Source organism: Leptinotarsa decemlineata, unplaced genomic scaffold, assembly GCF_025532065.1.
Source record: "Leptinotarsa decemlineata unplaced genomic scaffold, Ldec_3_MD MMD2_tig00000690_RagTag_RagTag, whole genome shotgun sequence".
In the NCBI taxonomy this organism is placed as follows: domain Eukaryota; kingdom Metazoa; phylum Arthropoda; class Insecta; order Coleoptera; family Chrysomelidae; genus Leptinotarsa; species Leptinotarsa decemlineata.
In genome coordinates, this window is record NW_027412554.1 from 1,093,652 (window position 1) to 1,121,219 (window position 27,568).

General features: G+C 35.5%; 1 protein-coding gene across 1 annotated transcript in view; it reads left to right on the plus strand.

Annotated features, from left to right (window-relative positions):
• The window catches only part of BckdhB (Branched chain keto acid dehydrogenase E1 subunit beta), a 127,946-nt gene that overhangs the window by 53,184 nt on the left and 47,194 nt on the right, over window positions 1–27,568 (plus strand). The gene's annotated exons all lie outside the window — the stretch shown is intronic.

Here is a 27,568-nt window from a genome sequence, read left to right on the forward strand (position 1 = left end):
ACCCTCAACGCGCATGTGCGCTCCCACCATTTTCCCACCACTCACGCATCGAAGTCGATACCCTCCGGAGAGCACTCTACAACATTCAGTTCGAGGAGTCATCTCATCAAGAGCAGTCCACTCCACTTCAAGGCAGTAGCTTCCAACGACCAACTTGATATTTGAGTAAGTAAATTAAGAATGTTATTTTTTATATCAACTAACTTTGTATTATTTCTTCTTTTTCAGAATGGCAACCAATACACAGGAGGTGAATAATGCTGTGGCGTCTATTCTGCCGGTGTCCGCTGACCAGGAGGAGGCAGCATCTTTGAGAGCGGTGACGGGTGACCAGGCAACCACTTCGCGTTCGCGAGTTAGGTGCAGGTCTTCTAGCCCTGACTTATTCGAGGAGGAGGAGGAAGTCAGGGCTGTGAAGAAGGTTTGCCAACGACCTGCAGCAAGGGTTGGTCCTATTTCAAAGTACCGAGCTACTTGCAATAGGACTAATCCTTATGCAGGTAGTTTTTCGACCTCTCGCAAGAGGGCCTCCACACCAGCAGCAGCACCAGCAGCAGTGGAAACTCCGAGGATTCCTTCCCCGGAGTTGGTGATATTGTCCCCGTTGGTGGTGCGACTACCACCGCTGCCAGCGACACCGGCGGATCCTGAGGTGTTGGTGCCACAGCCTATCGAAGAGGTTAGTGAAAAGATGAGTGTTTTTCTGCAGAGATGTAAGGAAGCAGAACGAGCTTCCCGATCTAGCGAGGCCGCGTTGGTTACCATGAAGCGACAAATGGCTGAAATGGATAACCGACGGAGGGAAATCCAAAAGGAAATGGCCGAAATAGATCGGAATTATGCATCTCTGCAGGAAAGGTGTAAAGCAGAGACCTCTTCGATAGAGCTGTACAAAAAAGTAGTGACAGTTATGGACACTCTTTTTGTAGATAAAGTGTAAATATAAGATTAGTTTTAGGTTAGTTAGGAATATTTAATTATGGTAGTTTTAAGTTTATATTTGTTAAGTTTATATTGAATAAAGGAAAAGGAAGTGAAATAAAGGGTGTACACTGTTTTTTGGTTTGGTACACATTGAACAATGCGATGGTTGGAGCATTTTTCTTCACTTCCTCTTATTATTATTATTATTTTTTTATTTCAATTCCAAGTTCTTCTAGACAAATACCTCACATCAATTTTTGTGTTCTCTAATCACTTGTAAATAATTTCATGTGAAGAAAATTTAAAAAATAAAAAAATAGACATGTTTCATAGAGAAATCGACAAGTATATTTCATTTGTATTTTATCCATTCAAGTATCTCTTTCATTGAATATGTCTTATGTCACTTTGCAATTTACCCCTACTCATTGAATATGTCTTATGTCACACTGCAATTTACCCCTACTCAATGTCCCACTCCTCTCCCACTCCCTCTCGAAAGTATAAAAGTAGAAATCATCTGATGAAACATTCAGTTGATCAGCTAGCATCGAGATGGAACCCGATTCAACCTCCGAACCCTATAGCTGCCCGGATCAGGGGTACAACTTCAATTACTGGGATAACAGCCAGGTACCGCTAGTCTCTTCTACCACGGCACCCCACAGTCCGCCATATGAATACCGGGATCACGACATCAGGATGCAAGTTCAACATGTCACTGGCAGTGACGAAGGACACTTGGACGATTCGGAATATCCAGATCCTGACGGATGGTGGGACCCTGCTTATGATGACATTGTCCCAATGAGCAGCGACGACGACGATGATGACGACGACGACTCTGGCGATGATGCTGATGACGAGCTTGACGTTAGACGTCCTCCACCATCCCCTATCCTCATCGAGGATAGTCCTCCGCCATCCCCAATCCTGATCGATGATGATGTCCTCAATTCCGATGATGACATATAATCATCTACTCGTCCATCATTTCCTTTCCTTTCCTTCCACGGAGTACACACTTTTTGGTTGGTGTACACGAGGCACTGCGAGGCTGGGGCAGTGTCTTCCTCCCTTCCTCTCCCTTCCTCCCCCTCTTATTAGTTTTTTTTCCATAATAATCACTAAGAATTTCTCCTAATAATCGCTCAGAGTTTCATTCTTGATGTTTTCGAATCTCAAACACTGTTCTACATTTCACCCCTCCATTTCATTTCTTCCAATATAAATATAGCAACAATTCCAGTTCTATATCATTCTTCCACAATGTCGAGTACAGGACCCATCCAAGTACATGAAATAGATTCAACGTCTGATCATTTGAGTACAACCTTCGCTCAATTTCTGCAGCGAATCTATGATCTTCCTGATGATTTCGCAGAACGAGTGGAACAAGGTATTCAGGACGACATAGATGCTGTTGACGATAATAATGCGGATGATGTGATTAGTATATCATCTGATTCAGATGATTATGACGACGACGACATCATGAGTATATCATCTGATTCAGATGACTACTATGAGGATGATATCATTAGTATATCATCTGATTCAGATGACGATACCATAATTATTGTTTCTGATGATGAGGAGCGTTAGTCCATATCATTGCATGGATTAATAAAAAAATAACAGCCCTTTTCAGGGCTACAATTAAAGAATGAAACAATAAAAAAAAGCTCTTTTCAGAGCTACCATTATACTTTCAAACAGACACAGATTCATACCATTGTTGACATTATGTTAACATTATAATCTCAAACGAAATATATGTATGTGAAAGTATTCATCATTATATGCATACAATGATTGACAAAATGCCAACTTCAACTTTCATTTAAAGTAGTACTCATCATATGCATAGATATTCAATGACTATCAAATTCCAAATTTCGACTTTTCAGTCAAAGTAGTAATTTATTTGTCATATAATGTATAGATATTCAAAGACTAACAAATTTCCAACTTAGACTTTTATTAGTCAAAGTATTCATTTGTCACATAATCTATGAATACTAATACAACTAACTACTGTTTGTGTGAATAATGTAGCCCTGAAAAGGGCTGTTGTTTTTTTTTTTGACCAGTAGGTCCACGGTTATTGTGCCACAGGTTGGACATTATTACATATAATACATGTAGATACTCGGGTGAAGTTTGTTAGTGGCCTCTCGCAAGCTTCACACCAATTCTGTCCCATTTCCATAATTGAGACAGTGTTGTAGGTGTTGACATGGGCATACCACCCTCCATTATTGTTTCTATGCGAATAAAACCGAAAGCAGCACCAACATAGTTTTTTGTTCTCTCCATCTATTGTGCTGATCAATACGTATGCATCCATTGCACAATACAAATCCAAGGGATCTTCCAGTGTCTCACTGACATTGAGTGTTCGCATACCGATCCTCATAGCACCATCACCTTCAGTTGTGTCAGCTTCTATCCCTTCATCATCTCCTTCTTCATCCATGACCCTCTCAAACTCCATCACGTCATCATCTTCGTCGCTTTGGTTGGCCTCGTTTTCAACTTCGTCTATCTCATCTTCATCGACTCCAACATCTTCTGCTTCAACTATTACTTCCTCTAGCGGAACATTGACATCCTCATCATCTGATTCGTCTATCCAATTGTTTTCATCAACAGCAGATATTCTATTTAATGCAGCATTTATTTTTGCAGAATTCATCTTGTTGTTGTTTGCTCACAGTTATAGAGAGTGAATGAATGAACTCTAGGTTTGCAAGTCAACTTATATAGGAGGTGATACGACTCCCACTTGACTCGTTTAGAGTGGAATAGTAGGAGAAGTTATCTCACTATACTTCCACATGATGTTGATTTGTATAAATAGAGATCGTGGTTATAGGAGAGAGCATTCAGAGTTTCTGTAAGTCATCTCTTAATATTTCTAATCGAATTAGTAAAATGCCGTTTCCAAAAGAGTGGAATGAAAAACCAAAAGTGTGTGTCTACCCAATGATGATTGCAGGGGCTATTGTGTGCTACTTTTGTCAAATAAGTAGACCTAAGGATTCAATCAATACATGTACTGGTATGTGTAGTGATTGCGTGTTGCGGATTCAACTATCGCCTCCTTCTCATCCACCGAAGCGAACAAAATCGGATTATCGTCAACAACAGTTACAGTGTCTGAAGTGTTCCGACCCTATAATATTTAACAATATAGGTATCTGTAGAAATATTTGTGGTACCTGTGCTGCCGTTCCAACTCCACTGCAACGTTGTTTGCGTTGTGATACATATTCCATGAATTGTTGGAATCATGTATGCAATGCATGTAGAAGTACTTGGGATCTGTGTAGAGAAGGTTGGTCAACTCTACCCCAATAGGAGAATCCATTTTTTTCAATGTTGGTGTTTGACGCACGAGCAACAACTATTGAGGAATAGAGTCAAAGAACGTTCCACATCCACAGAGACATATTAAAATTTTTCATTTTTTATTATCGTTATTGTCCTCTATTATTAATAAATATATATATATTTTGAATTTATTTGTATTATTTTCTAACATTTAAAAATACATGCATGCAACACAAAGTTTTCCTCTTAAATGACAAAGATTGTTACATGCGTGAATAGTTTAGTGAGAGAGCGCATGTGCCAGTTGATGAAAGAGCGCATGCGCTAGTTTATTTTCTTCTATAAATGGTGAGGTCTCAGTAACATCATCACCTTTCCTATCCACATTCTATTGCTATCACATATCATTCCTCAGACCTTAATAATCATGAGCTCTATGCCGCTATTGATTGCTGAAGATGGTTCACCACTTGTTGATATCGATCAGACTGATTTTGAAAATATTCCAGTATTACATTTATCGAGTCAAGATTCGATAAATGATTTTGATATTAACGACTTCGTTAACTTTGCAGATGTGCCAGAACCAAATGAGCAAATTATTATTGAAAATCCGATCGTTTCGCAATTATCATCACTCAAACACTCTTCATCTACCCTTCCTCTTGGTGTTGATAAGAAATCTAGAACAATCAAGAGGAAGGTTACTAAGGCATCTTCATCGATTGTCACTGACTTTAAAGAAAAGAAAGAATCCAAAAGTGTTGTGCGACAGAAAAAACCCGCAACGAAAAGTGACAGATCGAAGAGGAAGCCAAAAGGTACTCCTAAAGAAATGAAGAGTGATTTGGAAGCTGAACCGCTATCTTCTTTCAGTCCCCTCCATCGGTTTGGGGAAATGAAAAGGAAAGCAAAATGCCGTCTTGTAAAGGCACAGATGACTATTGCTGAACTTGAAAAGAGTGAGCGAGCTATTAATGCTAATAATGAAACTCTTGAAGCATTAGATGCCAAGATTGCATTAGCGAAGGTTGAATTGGCTAGAATGTCTAAAGATGCTGATGAACTCTGTTCAAAAATTGGTAAAGATAAGCAATTCCATCAACGTTCGAGAATGCAAACTCAGGCTGAGCTTGAGGAGTCGACTAAGCTTTATGAGACAGCATTATCAGTGAGAGATAATTGGCAAAAAGAGTTGGATACTGCATTTCAAAGTGACGGCGATTAGTTTTGGGAATGATAATGTGTTTTCAATATCGTGAGTTGAAAAATATAAGCGGGAATGGAGTATACAATTAATTTGGTTTGGTATACACAGAACATTGCGAATGGCTGGGGCAATGTTTACCGCTGCAATATTTTTCAGTTCACATACTTATAATTGAAATGAAAACAATAATGAACTTTAATATTACTTTATTCATAAAAGTCACTATTATATACATTTAAACCATATTTGATTCATCAATCCAAGAATTTTGTTCGCTAGGAAGGCCTAACCACTTTACATATACTTTATTTTTTCTTCTCTTCAACACCTTCTCAATCAGATATACGTCAGGATTCTCGGTTCGTAATAACTCTTCTTCGTAAAAACATCCTCTAATCGGCTGTTCATTCATATCTTCAAGATTATAAGTCGTTGGGATGGTTTTATTATATTTAACAATCTTGAATAGCTCCGTGGTAAAATTCGCAGTGTAAGACTTTTCAAAAATATTTTTGTATTTACTTATACGTACAATATCATTTAATTGGAATTTGGGTTTACTTTGTCTTCCTCCAATTCCATTGATACCCTTGAATTTTAATTTTGTTGTTGAATCAACATTGATGGGTGCCATACCTATTGTACGATGAACTTTATTATTATATCTACTAGTTATAATTGGAAGAATATCAAGCCATTTGTGGTGACCTCTCATCGAAAATTCCTTGTAGAGCCATGCCTTTATTGTACGAATCACTCTTTCTGCTATAGCTGCCTTCTTTGTGCTAAATGTTGAATAATGGTTAATATTATATTCTCGCATGAGAGATGAGAAGCTTTTATTGAAAAATTCTTTCCCTTGATCGCTTTGTATGTGTTTGGGGGAGTATTTGGCTTCTTTCAGTACATGTTTCATTGCATTAATTACTGTACTACCTGTTTTATCTTTAACTGCTACAGTCCACAGATATTTGGAGTAACAATCTATCACTACAAGTATATATCGGTATCCTTCATTACTTTTTGCATAAGGTTGCAGTTCAGCTAAATCTATTTACCATAGATCTGCAAAACCTTTGATGGTGGTTATTCTTCTACGAAAATTACGTCTTGCAGGTTTATGTAATTCATTAACAACTTGTCGTTTGACATCACTTATTTCATTAGTCATTCTATTTCAATATGATTAAAGAGAAAAGGTGATAATGTTACTGCATTGAATGATGATGTGACAGTGATCATTACATGTGAATATGTTAATATATTATACCTTCTTCACGTAATTCTTCAATTATTGAAATTATTTCATTATCATGTCCGGTATGTCCAGCTGACTTTGAAGCTACCAATAGTCGTAGGCGAGCAACTAACTCTTTCGGTGAATTCCAGTACACATAATTCACAGGTTTAGAATTAAATATTTTCTCCATTTTCACTCGTTTGAGTGCTATACCAATTTTACTTCTACTTCTTATTGGATATTGTCGTGAGTCTAATAGAGGTTTGATAACTTCACGAAATTTTTTAGAATTTGTATTTTTAAAACCATTCTTCAGATGATATTGTTTATATGGAGCATTCGTTATTTTCAATATTTTGGAATATACTTGACGAGTTTCTTCATTATCAACATCTTGTGGATTCTTCAAAAAAATCATATCATACAATTCTGGACTACCTGCGCATTCATATTTTTTCACTTTATTAGCATCCCAAAATGAAATGTTTCCATCTTTGAAATGTACGACTAGACTTCCCATTTTCAGCTTTTGTGTAATTGGATCCATACGTACGCCAAATGTTTCATCATATGCTGGATTTCTAGATTTTATATTATTCAAATGTTTCATCAAAACATCTTCACCACTTTCATTCATAACAGGTGAGATGTCAGGATCCGAGGAATCGATGTGGGACGATGATGGTGTTTCGAATAGAGTTGTTCTCATATCGTCTTGAAGTGTGCTCGTGTCACTATTCACAGATGATACACTACCAAAAGATTGTTTTCTTCCTATTGGAGTACTCATGGGATAATTTGAAGTAGATTGAACAGTTCCATGATTTGGTGATAACACTGGTGATTTAGAAATAGCGTTTGATGATAAAACATTCAATGGTTCCATTATGGGCTCATACAATCTTTCAAGTGTCGTACGATTTTCAATATTATCATTCTTGATAGAGTTGAATTTCTGCCTGACAGCTTCTGTTGTCTCTACTAGTTGACGTTTCAAATTTATTTCATTGTTTTTATTTTCAGGATCTTTTTTTGTATTCATAAAGCCCTTTTTTTTTGAATTAAAGCTTAATTCGTTGGTGAAGTGACCTCTACAATATTCAGTGATCGAATAAGTTCCAAAAACAAGATAATGGGTATATAAAACTATCGAATCCTTTGCGATATCTACCTTCATCTATTTTTCTATCCTTATCAATGACTAGAAATCCATATTGGTCCTCCCAGCATTTAACACACATCAATTGGAATTGTTTGAATGTTACATCGGGTGAAACATGATCTGAATAAATGTGATGTAAATTCGTCTCATCTTGTTTGAACATTATAATGAAATTGGTATTGTCACGCACTAACTGTTTGGGTACCCGTGAATATGTCTGTGCTAGATAAAAACAATCAACATCCTTATGACGTCCCATACAGAAATATGATCTAATAATATCTTGCTTTTCACATATCACATCATCGAAAATGAAAACAGAATTAGGCTTAGCGTCGGAGGGTTCCACTATTTCTGCATTATTGCTGAATGTATAGAAACCTAATCCTTTTATAGGTTCCAAAACACTTCGCAAGTACTGATATTTAGGTTGATTGAGTGATTTCGAATAGAGATACACATTTCTAAATCTCAGTCCTTGTGGATGTGTTAATGGTGATATCATTGCATTCGTCTTTCCACAATTTGAAGGTCCTATAATGAGTCCTCGAACTGATGATGGAAGTAGTGGACCATGTCTGAATACCCTTTGTCCATTCAATCCACACCCAAATTTCTCATCTAGATTATCTACAGCAAACTTTTCTTTCTGTTTTACAATGCGCATCGTGCCGTGGTTGGAGACTATATAAATGTTATTAGCTTATTCATTTCAATGTGTACCATCAAACGATACGGACGTATTGAAAGTGATCGTAAAATTAAAAGAGGTTGTGGTTTTGTTAATGATTTAATAAACAAACTTCCTTTCGAATTACATCTACCCGGAGGTTATCAATACTGTGGACCGGGTACAAAATTGAAACAACGTTTAGCTCGTAACGACCCTGGAATCAATAAATTAGATATTGAATGCAAAAAACACGATATTCAATATTCTAAGCATCCATCCGATCTTGCAGCAAGACATTTAGCCGACAAAGAACTTGAATACAGCGCTTGGGATAGGGTTAAATCGAAGGACGCGAGTATTGGGGAAAGAGCAGCTGCATTACTTGTCACCAACATTATGAAAGCGAAAAGACATATGGGCATGGGTTGTAGTACCAATAAGAAAAAATGTAAGAGGAAACAAACGAAGAAAAATAAAATTAAAAAAGTTGCATTTGGTGCTGGGATAGTCCATAAAGTGCGAAATGTATTGAAGAAAGCTGGTGGGAATCAATTTGTGACGAATAATAGCAAAAAAGCTATCACTGTGGCATTGCAGGCGGCACGTAAATACCTTAAAGCTGCCGGTGGAAAGAAGAAAATCCGCACACCACGCATAATTCCTGTTCCCAAGATCGGTGGACTTTTACCATTGATACCAATTTTTGCTGGACTATCCGCACTGGGAAGTTTGGCGGGAGCCGCTGCTGGTATTACCAAGGCCGTGAATTCGGCAAAAGCCAGCAGAGCGGCTTTAATGGAAGCCAATCGTCACAATAAAACCATGGAGGCTGTAGCATTAGGCAAACGCGGAAGTGGAATATATCTCAAACCATACCGTAAAGGTTTAGGACTATATTTAAAACCATACAAAGCCACAAACAAAACAAAAAACTAATTGAACCTCTACCTCAGAGGCCTCTTACTGATCTCGATCTCAGTTATTATGCACAAAAAATGAAAATTCCACATTTTCGTGGTGTTTTTATGCGTGATAGATTACCATCTTCAGGTCCAAAACAAAACGAGACAGCTATTGTTAATTTAGATGGAATAAGTGGACCAGGAACACATTGGGTGGCATATAAAAAATGTGGGAAAGAAGTCACATATTTCGATAGTTTTGGAGATCTACCCCCACCATTGGAATTGACTCGATTCTTTCGAAAATGTTCGAATGTAAAAATCAAATATAACTATGATCGACAACAGAAATTTAATACAGTTCTCTGTGGTCACTTGTGCTTGCAGTTTCTCTCTAAATAATTTTCCAAATAAAAATGGATTCAACACCAAAACTGGATCGGGAGGCTATCAAGGGAATGGGGTTTTCACTTAGAATGTTTTCAAAATCTGGTACCTTGAAAAAAATGGATAAAGTGATGCTTGCAAATATGTCTAAGGAAGTGATACTTGCATGTGTTGCACATGAGATTGCATATGTTTGGGAAAAGTTGCCTAAGCATCTGCAAGATGACATCGATATAATGAAACATAGATATTGTTATGAGCACCACCACCACGATCAAAATTCAGAATCGGATGTTAATGACGGTCCTATACCTCGGAAATCTATGTGTTGTATTTGTAATATAGAGGATGTGAATATTGGTATCAATAAAAATGATACTTATTACAATACAACACCTTCCAAAAAGTGTAAATTGTCTCAAATGTGCTGTTGCTGTGTACAATAATAAATTGAAATGTGTTTCAAAATATTCATCAGTCATGTCACGAAAGTTCGAGCTACAAGCTGTCGGGACAAGTGTGCGGATTTTTTTCCACCAATTGAATTGGATAGGAACAGTCGTTATGGATTAGGACTTTTGGGATTCTATGGGTGCAATACAATCAATAATATAACTGAAGCTAATAACTTAGTTAGTTTTAGAATCAGTAATGACAACTCATCGATACCGCAAAAGTTGACAATTGAAATTCCATGTGGTGCTTATGAAATAGAAGAGATCAATGCCGTCATACAGAAACATATCATGTTCAGATTGTTTCATGATGAAAAACCAAATGATGTCGTTGCAGATGATATTTTCTATCTACACGCCAATAATAATACATTCAAATGTGAAATGCGATCCAAATATGAAATTGATCTGACACATCCAAATTCAATAGCAGAAATGATGGGGTTCGCTCATGAAATATTTCCACCAAATCAGATACATGAATCATCATTACCAATAAACATTACAACTGTGAGACTTATCCGCTTAGATTGCAATTTAATATCTGGTTCATATATAAATGGTGAAGAATCCCACATTCTTTTCTCATTCGATATTGATGTTGAACCTGGCTACAATCTCACTAAAGAACCACACAGTATTATATATATGCCTGTCAGTCCAGAAGGTCGTCAATTGATTCACAACATTACAGTGCGTATTTTGGATGGAAAAAATAACCTTATCGATTTTGGAAGTGAAGAAGAGATTTTCATTATTTTGGAATTGAAGAAAATCGAATAACTGTTGTTATGGGTTTCATTTATAATAGACAAAATCGCATTGAACAATCCCAAACGAGTTGCACTATCAAAAAGAAAGGTGTGCATAAAAAGAAGCTCATTCCACAAGTGTATGCTAAACAGTTAGCACATAACGCTCTGTCTGTGAGTGATCTTAAATTTCTGAAATCGATTGGATTGAAAGTGGGAAAATAACAATGGTGCTCGAAACAAACAATGAAAAGTTGAATATATTCAATGAACCAGTGCTCGATCATTCTCTCATAAGTTTACATGAGCACACATATAAGCCCTATGGATCACCGCTATTCAGGAATTCGGATGAAATCAGAATTGCAATCAATAATCAAGATGTTATACTAGATATTGCCGAGAGCTTCATTTACATAGAAGGTAAATTCACCCCCAAAGATGTAGCGAAAACATGCTATCTCTCGAATAATGCAATTGCATTTCTCTTTGACGAAATTCGTTATGAAATGGGTGGTGAACAAGTGGCTGTTGTTAGAAAACCTGGGATAACATCTACAATGAAAACCATGATATCATTTGGACAATCTCATGCTAACACATTATTGACATCTGGTTGGGGACTTTCACAATTGAAGCAAGATATCTTGGATACAAACAGTCATGTTTTTAGTGGAAAACTACCACTGAAATATTTGATGGGTTTTGCTGAAGATTACAACAAAAGTATCTTGAATGCCAAACAGGAATTGATTTTGATTATCGCTCGATCATTCAAAAACTCATATATAGGTGAGGTTGATGCTGATTTGGAAATAAATAAAATCGAATGGAAAATAAGACATATTGTACCAGATGATAAACACAAGCTCAAACTTTTGAGTAGAATAAACAAAAGCGGTCTGAATGCCAAAATCAAGTTGGCGTATCGTATGTGGGACCTCTATGAACTACCATCATTACGTGGGACTTCTTCAGACATATGGGCCATCAAAACAACTAACGCATTGGAAACTCCTCGTTTTGTCATCATCGCATTCCAAAGTACTACCACATCTGAAGATAGAACACAAGATATTACAAAATTCACAACTGCTGATATCAATAGTATTCGAGTATACTTGAATTCTGAAGTTTATCCATATGAGCGTTGGAATTTGAATTTCGATAAAAAACTTGATGCTCCTGCTTATTATGCTTTTGAGAGTTTCCAGCGAAGTTATTATGATAAAGATATGAGTGAACCTCTGATGGACATTGGACAATTCAGAGAGAATCCACTATGCGTCATCGATTGTTCCCATCAACCGAATGCAACAAAATCATCAACTATTGATATAAAGATTGAGTTTGAGACGAGGAAGACCAAGTTTCCAGACAACACTAAAGTATATGCATTAATTTTGCATGATACAGTTTTAACATACAATGCATTGGATGGTTGAGTTCATAGCAGATATTGACACTTTTTTTTCACTCTATCATGTACTGTTTCATGATCTTTTTTTTTTATTTGTAACTGACTTATATCATGTATTGTATTTTATATCATATTTATTGTTTTGTAATCATTTTCTATTGTATTTCATCAGATTTAAATAAATAAAACATGAAAATAATACAAAGTTTTTTATTTGACATTATTTATGATTTACAGGAACATACAGACTATCTAAAATAACTTCTTCCTCAATATCATCATTTTCGCGACCATCTTCAATTTCCTCTCGATTTTCATCATTCAATTCAAAGTGATGAATAATCCATTCTGGCAAGTATGGTTGGAGGCTATACAGGAATCTTCTTAGGTTCAGTTCAATCATAATCTCACAAAGTTGCCACAATTCCAATTCATTATCCAAAAATTTGTTGCAAACTTCTGCACCACTCCAATAGTTCTCAGCATCACGAAGGCATAATTCGATTTGTTTTTCATCATAGCATACACTCATATCATAAACGCTTGCATGTTCGGCTCCATCACCCAACACCTTCAATTTAGACGACAAATGTTGAACCGATGATTTGAGATCTACAATATCGACCCAATTTTGACTTGCGTACTGCATCCACATCTTTAAAATGGTGGAACTGAAATCGAATAAAAAAAACAATAAGCAACCTCCAATTTTTCAGTGATATAATACTCACATTCCCATTTTACTTGTAGTTACAAAGTGAGTGTATTCAACTAAGTTAGTAATGTTTATATTTCCATATAATTATTATCTAATATATGAATATTAATAAAACAATAAGAAATTCATTATAATTACTATTATTATTCAATCATATTGAATTTGACTAGAGTTATCGTTTTCACACCAAAAAAACTTTGTAAGCTATGACCTAAAGAAATTCACTATAAATTATTACTATTATTCAATCATATTGAATTTGACTAGAGATCGCGTTTTCATGCCAGCAAAACTTTGTTGGCTCTGTCCTAAATACATCATCGTATATTTACCACCTGATGAGTTGATACAAGATATATCGTCATCACTGAATTGCAACGAAATACGTTTTGGTAGCCATGTTTTAAATAATTTATCATTGCTCACATCTTGCAAAGTTAATAAAATTGATTTACCAAATCGTGTAGAATAAGTTGACATATTTTCAATTATGTACACTTCATCAATTGGCAATGATGATAAGGCCTTTTGCTCTAGTATTTCAACCTCCTGTACAATTAAATTATTAATTTTATTCAAGTCTACTTTTGAAACGGACATGATGAAAATATATATGAAAATATAAACAATTTCCAACAGACAAATACACTCACCGTCTTCCTTCTATTACGAACTGAATAACACTCTACCAATTGCTAACTGCTGCAGATATATTCGTCTACTGATTTCATGGTGTGCCAGGCATTTCTTTTATATTAAACAGTGTGAGTCACCCCCACCATGAAACCGTGAAAGATTCACATTGCTAGTTGCTATCCACTAGAGATGCCTGACGTCACAGCCAAGCCCATCTCCCAACTTGATGCGATAACAGTTGCCGGTACGAGCAAGCAATGGTCGTTGCGGTCTCGGAGAGGGTAGACGCTAGGCAGACGGTCCTCGGCTGCCGTTGTGTCACCATCGATAGCGGGGCTAGAGCGAACCTTCATCGCTTCGGGAGAGGTGAGGGCAGACCGATGAATACGCATTACTCTGCCACACGTCGTGGAGTGAACATGTCGCTCTCTAGCCGTTGAACGGTTATTGCTGTGACGTCACTCCACTACTAACTTGGTGCCCTAACACCGATGGAGCATTTATTACTTGGAGGATCTTCGAAGTATGCAGACGTATGTTTGTACATAGACAAACAAGCACATGATGAAACCCTGTACCGTGCATTCTCCTACACACACACACACATAAACACACAAAATCTCATATGAAAAAAAAATCTGAACGATCCATGCACCAGACACTTCAAGGTCACAACGCCTTGACTTCACTGCACAACAAAAAAAGCAAATAACACGTCATATTGGTGGGGGGAGGATTAGAACCGGGAAAAAATTTCTGAACGATCCATACACCACACCCTTCAAGGTCACATCACCTTGACTTCACCAAACAACAACCAATAAAAAAAGCAATTAATACATCATAGTGGTGGGGGGAGGTCGAGAATCAGCTGTAAACAACTACATACCATTGTTAACATTAGGTTAACATTATAGTCTCAAACAAATGCAAGTGAAAGTACCATCATCCCACTCTGTAGTACTCATCATTATATGCATATGTATTCAATGATTGACAAATTGCCAACTTCAACTTTCAGTTAAAGTAATACTAATCATATGCACAGATATTCAATGACTAGCAAATTCCAAACTTTGACTTTTCAGTCAAAGTAGTAATTTGTCATATAATGCACAGATCTTCAAAGACTAACAAATCTCCAACTTAGACTTTTTCATTAGTCAAAGTAGTCATTTGTCACATAATCTGCGAATACTACTACAACTACTGTTTGTGTGAATAATGTAGCCCTGAAAAGGGCTGTTGTTTTTTTTTGACCAATAGGTCCACGGTTATTTCTGTCACGGGTTTGAAATTATTGCATATTATGCATGCTGACACTCTCGTGAAATTTGTGAGCGGTCTTTCACATGCCTCACACCAATACTGACCCAGCTGCATCATAGAGACCGTATCATGGATGTTTACATGTTGATACCAGCCGCCGTTATTGTTCCGTATCGAGTAAAATCGAAAACAATACCAACATAACTTTTTGATGTTGCCATCAAATCGTTCGGATCTGCATATGCGCGTCCATCACGCAATATAAATCCACGGGATCTTCTAACGTGTCGGTGATGTTGAGCATTCGGAGACCGATTCTCAAAGCACCATCACCTCCAGATGAATCAGCTATAACCCCTTCATTATCGCCTTCACCATCCACGACCAACTCACCGACCATATCATCATTTTCATCGCTCTCATTAGTCTCGTTTTTATTAGCCTCATTTTCAACTTCGTTGACTCCAAGGTCAATCTCGTCTTCATCGACTCCAACACCTTCTTCAAATATCACTTCCTCTAGCTGAATGTTGGCATCCTCATCATCTGAGTGGTCTATCCAATTATTTCCATCACTAGCAGATATTCTGTTTAATGCAGCAACTATTCTTTGAGTATTAATCTTGATGTTTTCTCACAGTTGCAGAGTGAATGAATGAACTTCAGGATCGCAAGTCGACTTATTTAATTGTATAGGTAGTGGTGGTGGTACGACTCCCACTTATCACTTGACTCGTTTTGAGTGGAAGAGAAGGAGAAGTTATCCTACTATACTTTCACATGATGTTAATTTGTATAAATAGAGAATGTCGGTATAGGATAGAGCAGTCAGAGTTTCCATAAGTCATCTCTTAATATTTCTAATCGAATTAGTAAAATGCCGTTTCCAAAAGAGTGGAATGAAAAACCAAAAGTGTGCGTCTACCCAATGATGATTGCAGGGGCTATTGGGTGCTACTTTTGCCAAATAAATAGACCTAAGGAAGCAATTAATCCATGTACTGGTATGTGTAGTGATTGTGTGTCGCGGATTCAACTATCGCCTCCATCTCATCCACCGAAGCGAACAAAATCAGATTATCGTCCACAACAGTTACAGTGCCTGAAGTGTTCCGAACCTATAATATTGAATAATATAGGTATTTGTAGAAATATTTGTGGTACCTGTGCTGTCGTTCCAGCTCCGCTGCAACGTTGTTTGTGTTGTGATACATATTCTATGAATTGTTGGAATCATGTTTGCACTACATGTAGAAGTACTTTGGATTTATATGAGAAGGTTGGTCTACTCCCCCAATAGGAGAATTCATTTTTTTCAATGTTGGTGTCTGACACATGAACAACAAATATTGAGGAGGAGAATGAAAGAACGTTCCACATCAACAGAGACATATTAACATTTTGTGATTTTTATTATCGTTATTGTCCTCTATTATTAATGAATATATAAGTATTTTGAATTTATTTGTATTATTTTCTCACATTTTAAAAATGCATGCAACACAAAGTGGTCCGCTTAAATGACAAAGATTGTTAGTGAAAGAGCACATGTGCCAATTGATGAAAGAGCGCATGCGCTAGTTTATTTTCTTCTATGAAAGGTGAGGTATCAGTAACATCATCACCTTTCCTATTCACATTCTATTGCTATCACATATCATTCCTCAGACCTAAATAATCATTATCATGAGCTCTATGCCGCTATTGATTGCTGAAGATGGTTCACCACTTGTTGATATCGATCACACTGATTTTGAAAATATTCCAGTATTACATTTATCGAGTTAAGATTCGATAAATGATTTTGATATCAACGACTTTGCAGATGTGCCGGAACAAAATGAGCAAATTGTTTTTGGAAATCCAATCGTTTCGCAATTATCACCACTCAAACACACTTCATCTACCCTTCCTCTTGGGGTTGATAAGATATCTAGAACAATCAAGAGGAAGGTTACTAATGCATCTTCATCGATTGTCACTTCAAAGAAAAAACCCACAACGAAAAGTGACAGATCGAAGAGGAAGCCTAAAGGTACACGTGAAGAAATGAAGGGTGATTTGAAAGCTGAATCGCTATCTTCATTCAGTCCTCTACATCGGTTTGGAGAAATGAAAAAGAAAGCAAAATGCCACCTTGTAAAGGCACAGATGGCTATTGCTGAACTTGAAAAAAGTGAGCAAGCTATTAATGTTAATGAGGAAACTCTTCAAGCGTTAGATGCCAAGATTGCATTAACGAAGATTGAATTGGCTAAAATGTGTAAAGATGCAGATGAACTCCGTTCAAAAATTGTTAAATATAATCAATTCAATGAACATTCGAGAATGCAAGCTCAGGCAGAGCTTGAGGAGTCGACTCAAATTTATGAGACGGCATTATCAGTGAGAGATAATTGGCGAAAAGAGTTGAAGAGTGCATTTCAAAGTGACGGCGATTAGTTTTGGGAATGATAATGTGTTTTCAATATCGTGAGTTGAAAAAATAAGCGGGAATGTAGTATACAATTAATTTGGTTTGGTATACACAGAACGTTGCGAATGGCTGGGGCAACATTTACCGCTGCAATATATTCCAATTCACATACTTATAATTGAAATGAAAACAATTACGAACTTCAACATTACTTCATTCATAAATACAATAGTAGATACATTTAAACCATATTTGATTCAACAATCCAAGAATTTTGTTCACTAGGAAGGCCTAACCACTTTACATATACTTTATTTTTTCTTCTCTTCAACACCTTCTCAATCAGATATACGTCAGGATTCTCGGTTCGTAAAAACTCTTCTTCATAAAAACATCCTCTGATAGGTTGTTCATTCATATATTCAAGATTATAGGTCATTGGAGTGGTTTTAATAATTTTAACAATCTTGAAGAGCTCCGTGGTAAAGTTCGCAGTGTAAGACTTTTCAAAAATATTTTTGTAGTTACTTATACAGACAATATCATTCAATTGGAATTTGGGTTTACTTTGTTTTCCTCCAATTCCATTGATACCTTTGAATTTCAATTTTGTTGTTGAATCAACATTGATGGGATTTTGTTGTTGAATCAACATCGATGGGTGCCATACCTATTGTACGATGAACTTTATTGTTATATCTACTAGTTATAATTGGAAGAATATCAAGCCATTTGTGGTGACCTCTCATCGAAAATTCCTTGTAGAGCCATGCCTTTATTTTACGGATCAGTCTTTCTGCTATAGCCGCCTTCTTTGTGCTGAATGTTGAATAATGATTGATATTATATTCTCGCATGAGAGATGAGAAGCTTCTATTGAAAAATAATTTTCCTTGATCTCTTTGTATATGTTTGGGGGGAAAATTTGGCTTCCTTCAGTACATATTTCATTGCATTAGTTATTGTACTACCTGTTTTATCTTTAACTGCTACAGTCCACAGATATTTTGAGTAACAATCAATCACTACAAGTATATATCGATAATCTTTATTACTTTTTGCATAAGGTTGTAGTTCAGCTGGATCTATTTGCCATAGATCTGCAAAACTTTTGATGGTGGTTATTCTTCTGCGAAAATTACGTCTTGCAGGTCTATGTAATTCATTAACAACTTGTCGTTTGACATCGCTCATTTCATTAGTCATTCTATTTCAATATGAATAATGAGAAAAGGTGATAATGTTATTGCATTGAAAGATGATGTGACAGTGATCATTACTTGTGGATATATCAATATATTTTACCTTCTTCACGTAATTCTTCAATTATTGAAATCATTTCATGTCCAGTATGTCCAGCTGACTTTAAAGCTACCAATAATTGTAGGCGAGCAACTAACTCTTTCGGTGAATTCCAGTACACATAATTCACAGGTTTAGAATTATATGTTTTCTCCATTTCCTTTCGTTTGAGTGCTCCACCAATTTTACTTCTACTTCTTATTGGATATTGTCGTGAGTCTAATAGAGGTTTGATAACTTTTTAGAATTTTTTAGAATTTGTGTTTTTAAAACCATTCTTCAGATGATATTGTTTATAAGGAGCATTCGTTATTTTCAATATTTTGGAATATACTTGACGAGTTTCTTCATTATCAACATCTTGCGGATTCTTCAAATAGATCATATCATACAAGTCTGGACTACCTGCGCATTCATATTTTTTCACTTTATTAGCATCCCAAAATGAAATGTTTCCATCTTTGAAATGTACCACTAGACTTCCCATTTTCAGCTTTTATGTAATAGGATCCATACGTACACCAAATTTTCCATCATATGCTGGATTTCTAGATTTTTCATTATTCAAATGTTTCGCCAAAACATCTTCACGACTTTCATTTATATTAGGTGATACACTACCAAAAGATTGTTTTCTTTCCATTGGAGTACTCATGAGATAATTCGAAGTAGATTGAACATTTCCATGGTTTGACGTTAATATTGATGATTTCGAAGTAGCGTTTGATGATAAAACATTCAATGGTTTCGTTATGGGCTCATACAATTTTTCAAGTATCGTACGATTTTCAATATTATCATTCTTTATAGAGTTGAATTTCTGCCTGACAGCTTCTGTTGTCTCTACTAGTTGACGTTTCGAATTCATTTCACTGTTTTTATTTTCAGAATCATTTTTCGTATTCATAATGTTTTTTTTAAATCATAGTTCAATTCGCTGATGAAGTGACCTCTACAATATTCAGTGATCGAATAAGTTTGAATAACAAGATTATGAATATATAAAACTATCGAATCCTTTGCGATATCTAGCTTCATCTATTTTTCTGTCCTTATCAATGACTAGAAATCCATATTGGTCCTCCCAGCATTTAACACACATCAATTGGAATTGTTTGAATGTTACATCGGTGATACATGATCTGAATGAATATGGTGTAAATTTGTCTCATCTTGTTTGAATATTATGATGAAATTGGTATTGTCACGCACTAATTGTTTGGGTACCCGTGAATATGTCTGTGCGAGATAAAAACAATCAACATCCTTTTGACGTCCCACACAGAAATATGATCTAATAATAGACTGCTTTTCACTTATCACATAATCTAAAATGAAGACAGAATTAGGCTTAGCATCGGAGGGTTCCACAATTTCTATTTTATAGGTTCCAAAACATTTCGCAAGTACTGATATTTAGGATACACATTTCTAAATCTCAGTCCTTGTGGATGTGTTAATAGCGATATCATTGCATTCGTCTTTTCACAATTTGAAGGTCCTATAATGAGTCCTCGAACTGATGATGGAAGTAGTGGACCATGTCTGAATACCCTTTGTCCATTCAATCCACACACGAATCTCTCATCTAGATTATCTACAGCAAACTTTTTTTTCTGTTTTACATTGCGTATCGTGCCGTGGTTGGATACTATATAAATGTTATAAGCTCATTCATTTCAATGTGTACCATCAAACGATACGGACGTATTGAAAGTGATCGTAAAATCAAAAGAGGCTGTGGTTTTGTTAATGATTTAATAAACAAACTTCCTTTCGAATTACATCTACCCGGAGGTTATCAATGCTGTGGACCGGGTACAAAAGTGAAACAACGTTTAGCTCGCAACGATCCTGGAATCAATAAATTAGATATTGAATGCAAAAAACACGATATTCGAAATTCTAAGCATCCATCCGATCTTGCAGCAAGACATTCAGCCGACAAAGAACTTGAATACAGCGCTTGGGATAGGGTTTATTCGAAGGACGCGAGTAATGGGGAAAGAGCAGCTGCATTACTTGTCACCAACATTATGAAAACAAAAAGACATATGGGCATGGGTTGTAGTAGCAATAAGAAAAAAAGTGAGAGGGAACAAACGAAGAAAAATAAAAATAGAAAAGTTGCATTTGGTGCTGGGGTAGCCCATAAAGGGTGAAATGTATTGAAGAAAGCTGGTGGGGATCAATTTGTAAATACACGTAAATACCTCAAAGCTGCCGGTGGAAAGAAGAAAATCCGAACACCACGCATAATTCCTGTTCCCAAGATCGGTGGACTTTTGCCATTGATACCAATTTTTGCTGGACTATCCGCACTAGGGAGTTTAGCGCGAGCCGCTGCTGGTATTACCAAGGCCGTGAATTCAGCAAAAGCCAGCAGAGCGGATTCAATGGAAGCCAATCACCACAATGAAACCATGGACGCTGTAGCATTGGGCAAACGCGGAAGTGGAATACACTTCAAACCGTACCGTATAGGTTCAGGAATATATTTAAAACCATACAAAGCCGCAGACAAAACAAAAAACTAATTGAACCCCTACCTCAGAGGCCTCTCACCGATCTCGATCTCAGAAAGAAGTCGCATATTTCGATAGTTTTGGAGATCTACCCCCACCATTGAAATTGACTCGATTCTTTCGAAAATGTTCGAATATAACTATGATCATCAACAGAAATTTGATACAGTTCTCTGTGGTCACTTGTGCTTACAGTTTCTCTCTGAATAATTTTTCAAGTAAAAATGGATACAACACCAAAACTGGATCGGGAGGCTATCAAGAGAATGGGGTTTTCACTTAGAATGTTTTCAAAATATGGTACCTTGGAAAAAATGGATAAAGTGATGCTTGCAAATATGCCCAAGTAAGTGATACTTGCATGTGTTGCATATGAGATTGCATATGATTGGGAAAAGTTACCCAAACATCTACAAGATGACATCGATATAATGAAACATAGATATTGTTATGAACACCACCCCGATGAAAATTTAGATTCGGATGTTAATGATGGTCCTATACCTCGAAAATCTATGTGTTGTATTTGTAATATAGAAGATGTGAATATCGGTATCAATAAAAATTATATTTATTACAATGCAACACCTTCGAAAAAGTGTAAATTGTCTCAAATGTGCTGTTGCTGTGCACAACAATGAATTGAAATATGTTTCCAAATATTCATCAGTCATGTCACGAAAGTTCGAGCTACAAGCTGTCTGAACGAGTGCGGATTTTTTTCCACCAGTTGAATTGGATAGGAACAGCCGTTATGGATTAGGACTTTTAGGATTCTATGGATGCAATACAATCAATAATATAACTGAATCTAACAATTTAGTGAGTTTCAGAATCAGTAATGACAACTCATCAATACTCCAAAAGTTTACAATTGAAATTCCATGTGGTGCTTATGAAATAGAAGAGATCAATGCCGTCATACAGAAACATATCATGTTCAAATTGTTTCATGATAAAAAACCAATTGATATCGTTGCAGATGATATTTTCTATCTACACGTCAATAATAAAACATTCGAATGTGAAATGCGATCCAAATATGAAATTGATCTGACACATCCAAATTCTATAGCAGAAATGATGGGGTTCGCTCATGACATATTTCCACCAAATCAGATACATGAATTCTCATTAACAATAAACATCACAACTGTGAGACTTATCTGCTCAGATTGCAATATAATATCTGGTTTATATATATAAATGGTGAAGAATCCCACATTCTTCTTTCATTCGATATTGATGTTGAACCTGAATACAATCTTACTGAAGAACCACACAGTATTAAATATATGCCTGTCAGTCCAGAAGATCGTCAATTGACTCACAATATTACAGTGCGTATTTTGGATGAAAAAAATAACCTTATCGATTTTGGAAGTGAAGAAGAGATTTTCATTGTTTTGGAATTGAAGAAAATCGAATAACTATTGTTATGGGTTTCATTTACAATAGACAAAATCGTATTGAACAATCCCAAACCAAAACGAGCTGCACTATCAGAAAGAAAAGTGTGCATAAAAAGAAGCTCATTCCACAAGTGTATGCTAAACAGTTAGCACATAACGCTCTGTCTGTGAGTGATCTTAAATTTTTGAAATCGATTGGATTGAAAGTGAGAAAATAACAATGGTGCTCGAAACAAACAGTGAAAAGTTGAATATATTCGATGAACCAGTGCTCGATCATTCTCTCATAAGTTTATATGAGCACACATATGAGCCCTATGGATCACCGCTATTAAGGAATTCGGATAAAATTAGAATTGCAATCAATAATCAAGATGTTATACTAGATATTGCCGAGAGCTTCATTTACATAGAAGGTGAAATGGGTGGCGAACAAGTGGCTGGGTGGCGACCTGGGATAACATCTACAATGAAAACCATGATATAATTTGGCAATCACATGCTGCCACATTATAGACATCTGGTTGGGGACTTTCACAATTGAAACAAGATATTTTGGATACAAACAGTCATGTTTCTAGTGGAAAACTACCACTGAATTATTTGATGGGTTTTGCTGAAGATTACAACAAAAGTATCTTGAATGCTAAACAGGAATTGATTTTGATTATCGCTGGATCATTCAAAAACTCATATATAGGTGAGGTTGATGCTGATTTGGAAATAAATAAAATCGAATGGAAAATTAAGACATATTGTACCAGATGATGAACACAAGCTCAAACTTTTGAGTAGAATAAACAAAAGCGGTCTGAATGCCAAAATCAAGTTGGATTATCGTATGTGGAACCTCTATGAACTACCATCATTACGTGGGACTTCTTCAGACATATGGGCCATCAAAACAACTAACGCTTTAGAAACTCCTCGCATCATCGCATTCCAAAGTACTACCACATCTGAAGATAGGACACAGGATATTACAAAATTCACAACTGCTGATATCAATAGTATTCGAGTATACTTGAATTCTGAAGTTTATCCATATGAGCGTTGGAATTTGAATTTCGATAAGAAACGTGATGCTCCTGCTTATTATGCTTTTGAGAGTTTCCAGCGAAGTTAGTATGATAAAGATATGAGTGAACCTCTGATGGACATTGGACAATTCAGAGAGAATCCACTATTCGTCATCGATTGTTCCCATCAACCGAATGCAACAAAATCATCAACTATTGATATAAAGATTGAGTTTGAGACGAGGAAGACCAAGTTTTCAGACAACACTAAAGTATATGCATTAATTTTGCATGATACAGTTTTAACATACAATACATTGGATGGTTCAGTTCACAGCAGATATTGACACTCTTCAAATCATTGATACTATTTCATTTTTCCACTCTATCATGTACTGTTTTATGATTTTTTTTCTTCCATTTGTAACTGACTTATATCATATTTATTGTTTTGTAATCATTTTCTATCGTATATAATGGGATTTGAATAAATGAAACATGAAAATAATACAAAGTTTTTATTTGACATCATTATTTATGATTCACAGAAATATATAGACTATTTAAAATAACTTCTTTCCCATAGTCATCATTTTCGCAAACATCTTCAATTTTCTCTCGATTTTCATCATTCAATTCTGAGTGATGAATAATCCATTCTGGCAAGTATGGTTGGAGGCTATAGAGGAATCTTCTCAGGTTCAGTTCAATCATAACCTCACAAAGTTGCCACAATTCCAATTCATTATCCAAAAATTTGTTACAAACTTCAGCGCCACTCTGCATCACGAAGACATAATTCGATTAGTGTTTCATCATACGAATACGGCATGGTCACTGATCAACAAAATAAAAAGAAGTCAGCTTATCAAAAAAATCATTACCGGAATTTTCGGAGCAGATTCAGACTCCGAATCTGAAGAAAACACGGAGCCATGTGAGACAGGAGAAGAAGAAGAAGAAATGGAAGAATCTAGAGATCAAGAAGAAGATGAAGCAGAAGAAAATGAAGAGCAAAAAATCGAAAATCTCTCGAGTAACAAAGGAAAAAGAAGAGCACGTTCACTTCCAAACCTAGATATTGCAAGTACATACTTCAAAAACTTCCCCCCTCAAAAAAACAAAGAAAAAGACGAAATTAATAAAATAAATTCACTGCTTTATTTTTCTTGATATAATAATAACGAATATTACCGACGCTAATTGTAATATTACGAATAAAATTTTGTATTTGAAACGAATAAACTGCTTTCAGTTATATAAATATCATATCTACTCAACAATGTCATTCTTACCTCGTGTCCTTATATTTTTTGATGAAATTGTTACATGTCCAAAGCATATTTTCAATTACAAACTAGAATACAGTGAAATAGAAGTAAGCAATTAGGTGGGAATATAATAATTCCCATAATTAAACGAAATTCATTAATAGCTTATGAAAAAATGAACAAATGAACAAATAACCAACTGCAACTGTAAGATAATTCATAGTTCAACAAAATTGTTCTGAAGTTCAATATCCGAATTCGCATTATTTACTGAGCTGTGAGCCTGAAAAGTTAAAACTCGAGGAAATCGTTATTTTTTATAAACAAATGCCTAAAACAACAAATTACCAAAAACTAAAGGATATATGCAAGAAGGCATTTGAAAGATAATTGAATTATCTACAAAAAAGTTCTGAATGTTTATTGCCGTATCTCTAATAGTTTAAAAGTTATATGAGCATTAAAGTCAACAAATGGATCAGCTGCTGCTTTTGCAGCAAGTGTATTTTTAAAATTGAATAAAAAATGGAAAAAAATTGTTTTCGGTATTTTCATGCTCATGGTTGTTTTTGTAATTTTCATAACTTTCAAGAAAAAAATAAAGCTAAGAGGAGAATTTGTTTATAACAAATTGTTAAGTTGATAAACAATGGAATTGTTAATGAATTTCATTCTGTTATTTCGTAGAGAACTGTAAATTATGATTTAAGAAAAGAAAAAATTGTCTTAACTAATAATTTGAACAGTAGATATATAAAAAAACGATTATAAACAATTAAATATCATTATTAGGAATTTTTTTTATCATAATTGGCATGGAGATAAACAGTATTTGTTTCAGTTTATAAATGTTTTTCATTGATATAAAAACGATAAAATAATGATGAATGAAGAATAATTTTTTTTTAATTATTGTGGTTTTTCTTTTTTTTGCTTACTTTAAAAAATTATTTTAAACGAAGTATTGAAATTTGCAGAACTTGTATCATGCAATCTTCTTTTGTATGTATTTAAGAAAGGCTCCACGGAGCGAAAAAAATTTACGGTAATTATTTAAATATTTATTTTACTTTAAACGATGAAGAAAGTTTCAGAAATTTTTGTTAATTAAGAATTATCTAGATTATTGGAAAATTCACTTCAATGACAAATTCCAACGGAAATCAGTTCTCTATGGTATTCATATCATATAATCATATATTTTTTTTATTTTCTTCAAGGACCTCAAAAAATCATTTTCATGTTACGTACTCGCTTGGAGGCCATGCGCGCAACTTAAAAGTGGCGCGCGGACGGCAATTTTCAGCGTTTAATCAAAATTATAAATAATAGAGATACCGTTTCGGGAGTCGAAACTCTCTTTTAGTAAATTTTTTCCTCTTCAATGATCTTTTTTTCAAAATTCAAAAATATTTATAGTTTACGAACTATAAACAACAAAACCCAACACTGCTTTCTAGGGTCTTTATTTGTTTATAACTTTTAGAATTTTTTATGAAATAATTTTTTTTCCACAATGATCTAGACAATATTCCGGATCGAAAGAGCCTAACCACTTGATTTTACAAAAAGTATGTTCATTTAACACGAATCTATACTTAAAGCCCAGACTAATTCATACAAACTCAAGTATTTCTGAATTCGTGAACTCATATACTAACGAAGTCACCGACAAAGAGAGGACAGCGCTATTTTGCGACATCTCCGGGTCTCACTTTGCACTCAGCAATTAAATCGAAGGCACCTTTGGAATACACGAATGAAAATATACGGGAGGAACAGAGACCTCAAGCACCCTACCATTGAACTGAAATATATGCGGTGAACGGGTTTTCATACCAATTGAGGTCCAATTTTTTTTGCGAAATAACAATATTTTGTGGTGAGGCACTCATTAGAACTATTTCATTCATGAAACAAAGTGAGGTCTGTGTTACTGCAGTCAAGCTGCTGGAAAATAATTCCTTGAAAATCAAAAAATAAATAGATAAGTACTTTTTGATCATTTCCATTTCAATTTAAGAGCCACTGGTAGACAGCTGAATCAACTGTTATAAAGATGTTATTGAGTGTGTATGATATACATCAAAAGGGAAAATTTGTGGACAGAACACTCAAAAAATGGAGGCAAACCGCGGACACGTGTTTCTGGCTATTGGCCTCATCAGCAGAAATTGTCTCGGGAATACCTCACTTGAATATTTGAACGTACTTATGTAATACTCTGTATATAGTCTGTTTCACTCTATGAAGAGTTTTTCGATACCGGAAGTGCTCATTATCGCATTCTCAGTATAACCGGAAGTGTTGAAAATACGTCACTATTTTCATTCCATGAATCATATTAAAAAAACCTATTCGCCAATTTTCAGGATTTGAAACCTATTATTTCCCAAAATACGACTAACCAACGGTCATCGCGCTGTACCTATCTATTTCCCGAGTCCCGAATCTGTCGAAGAGAAATCTTCTGAACAAATTTTTTCCAGACATGATTTCAAAACCAAATTGCAAGATGAAATTCACTTGATTTTATTTC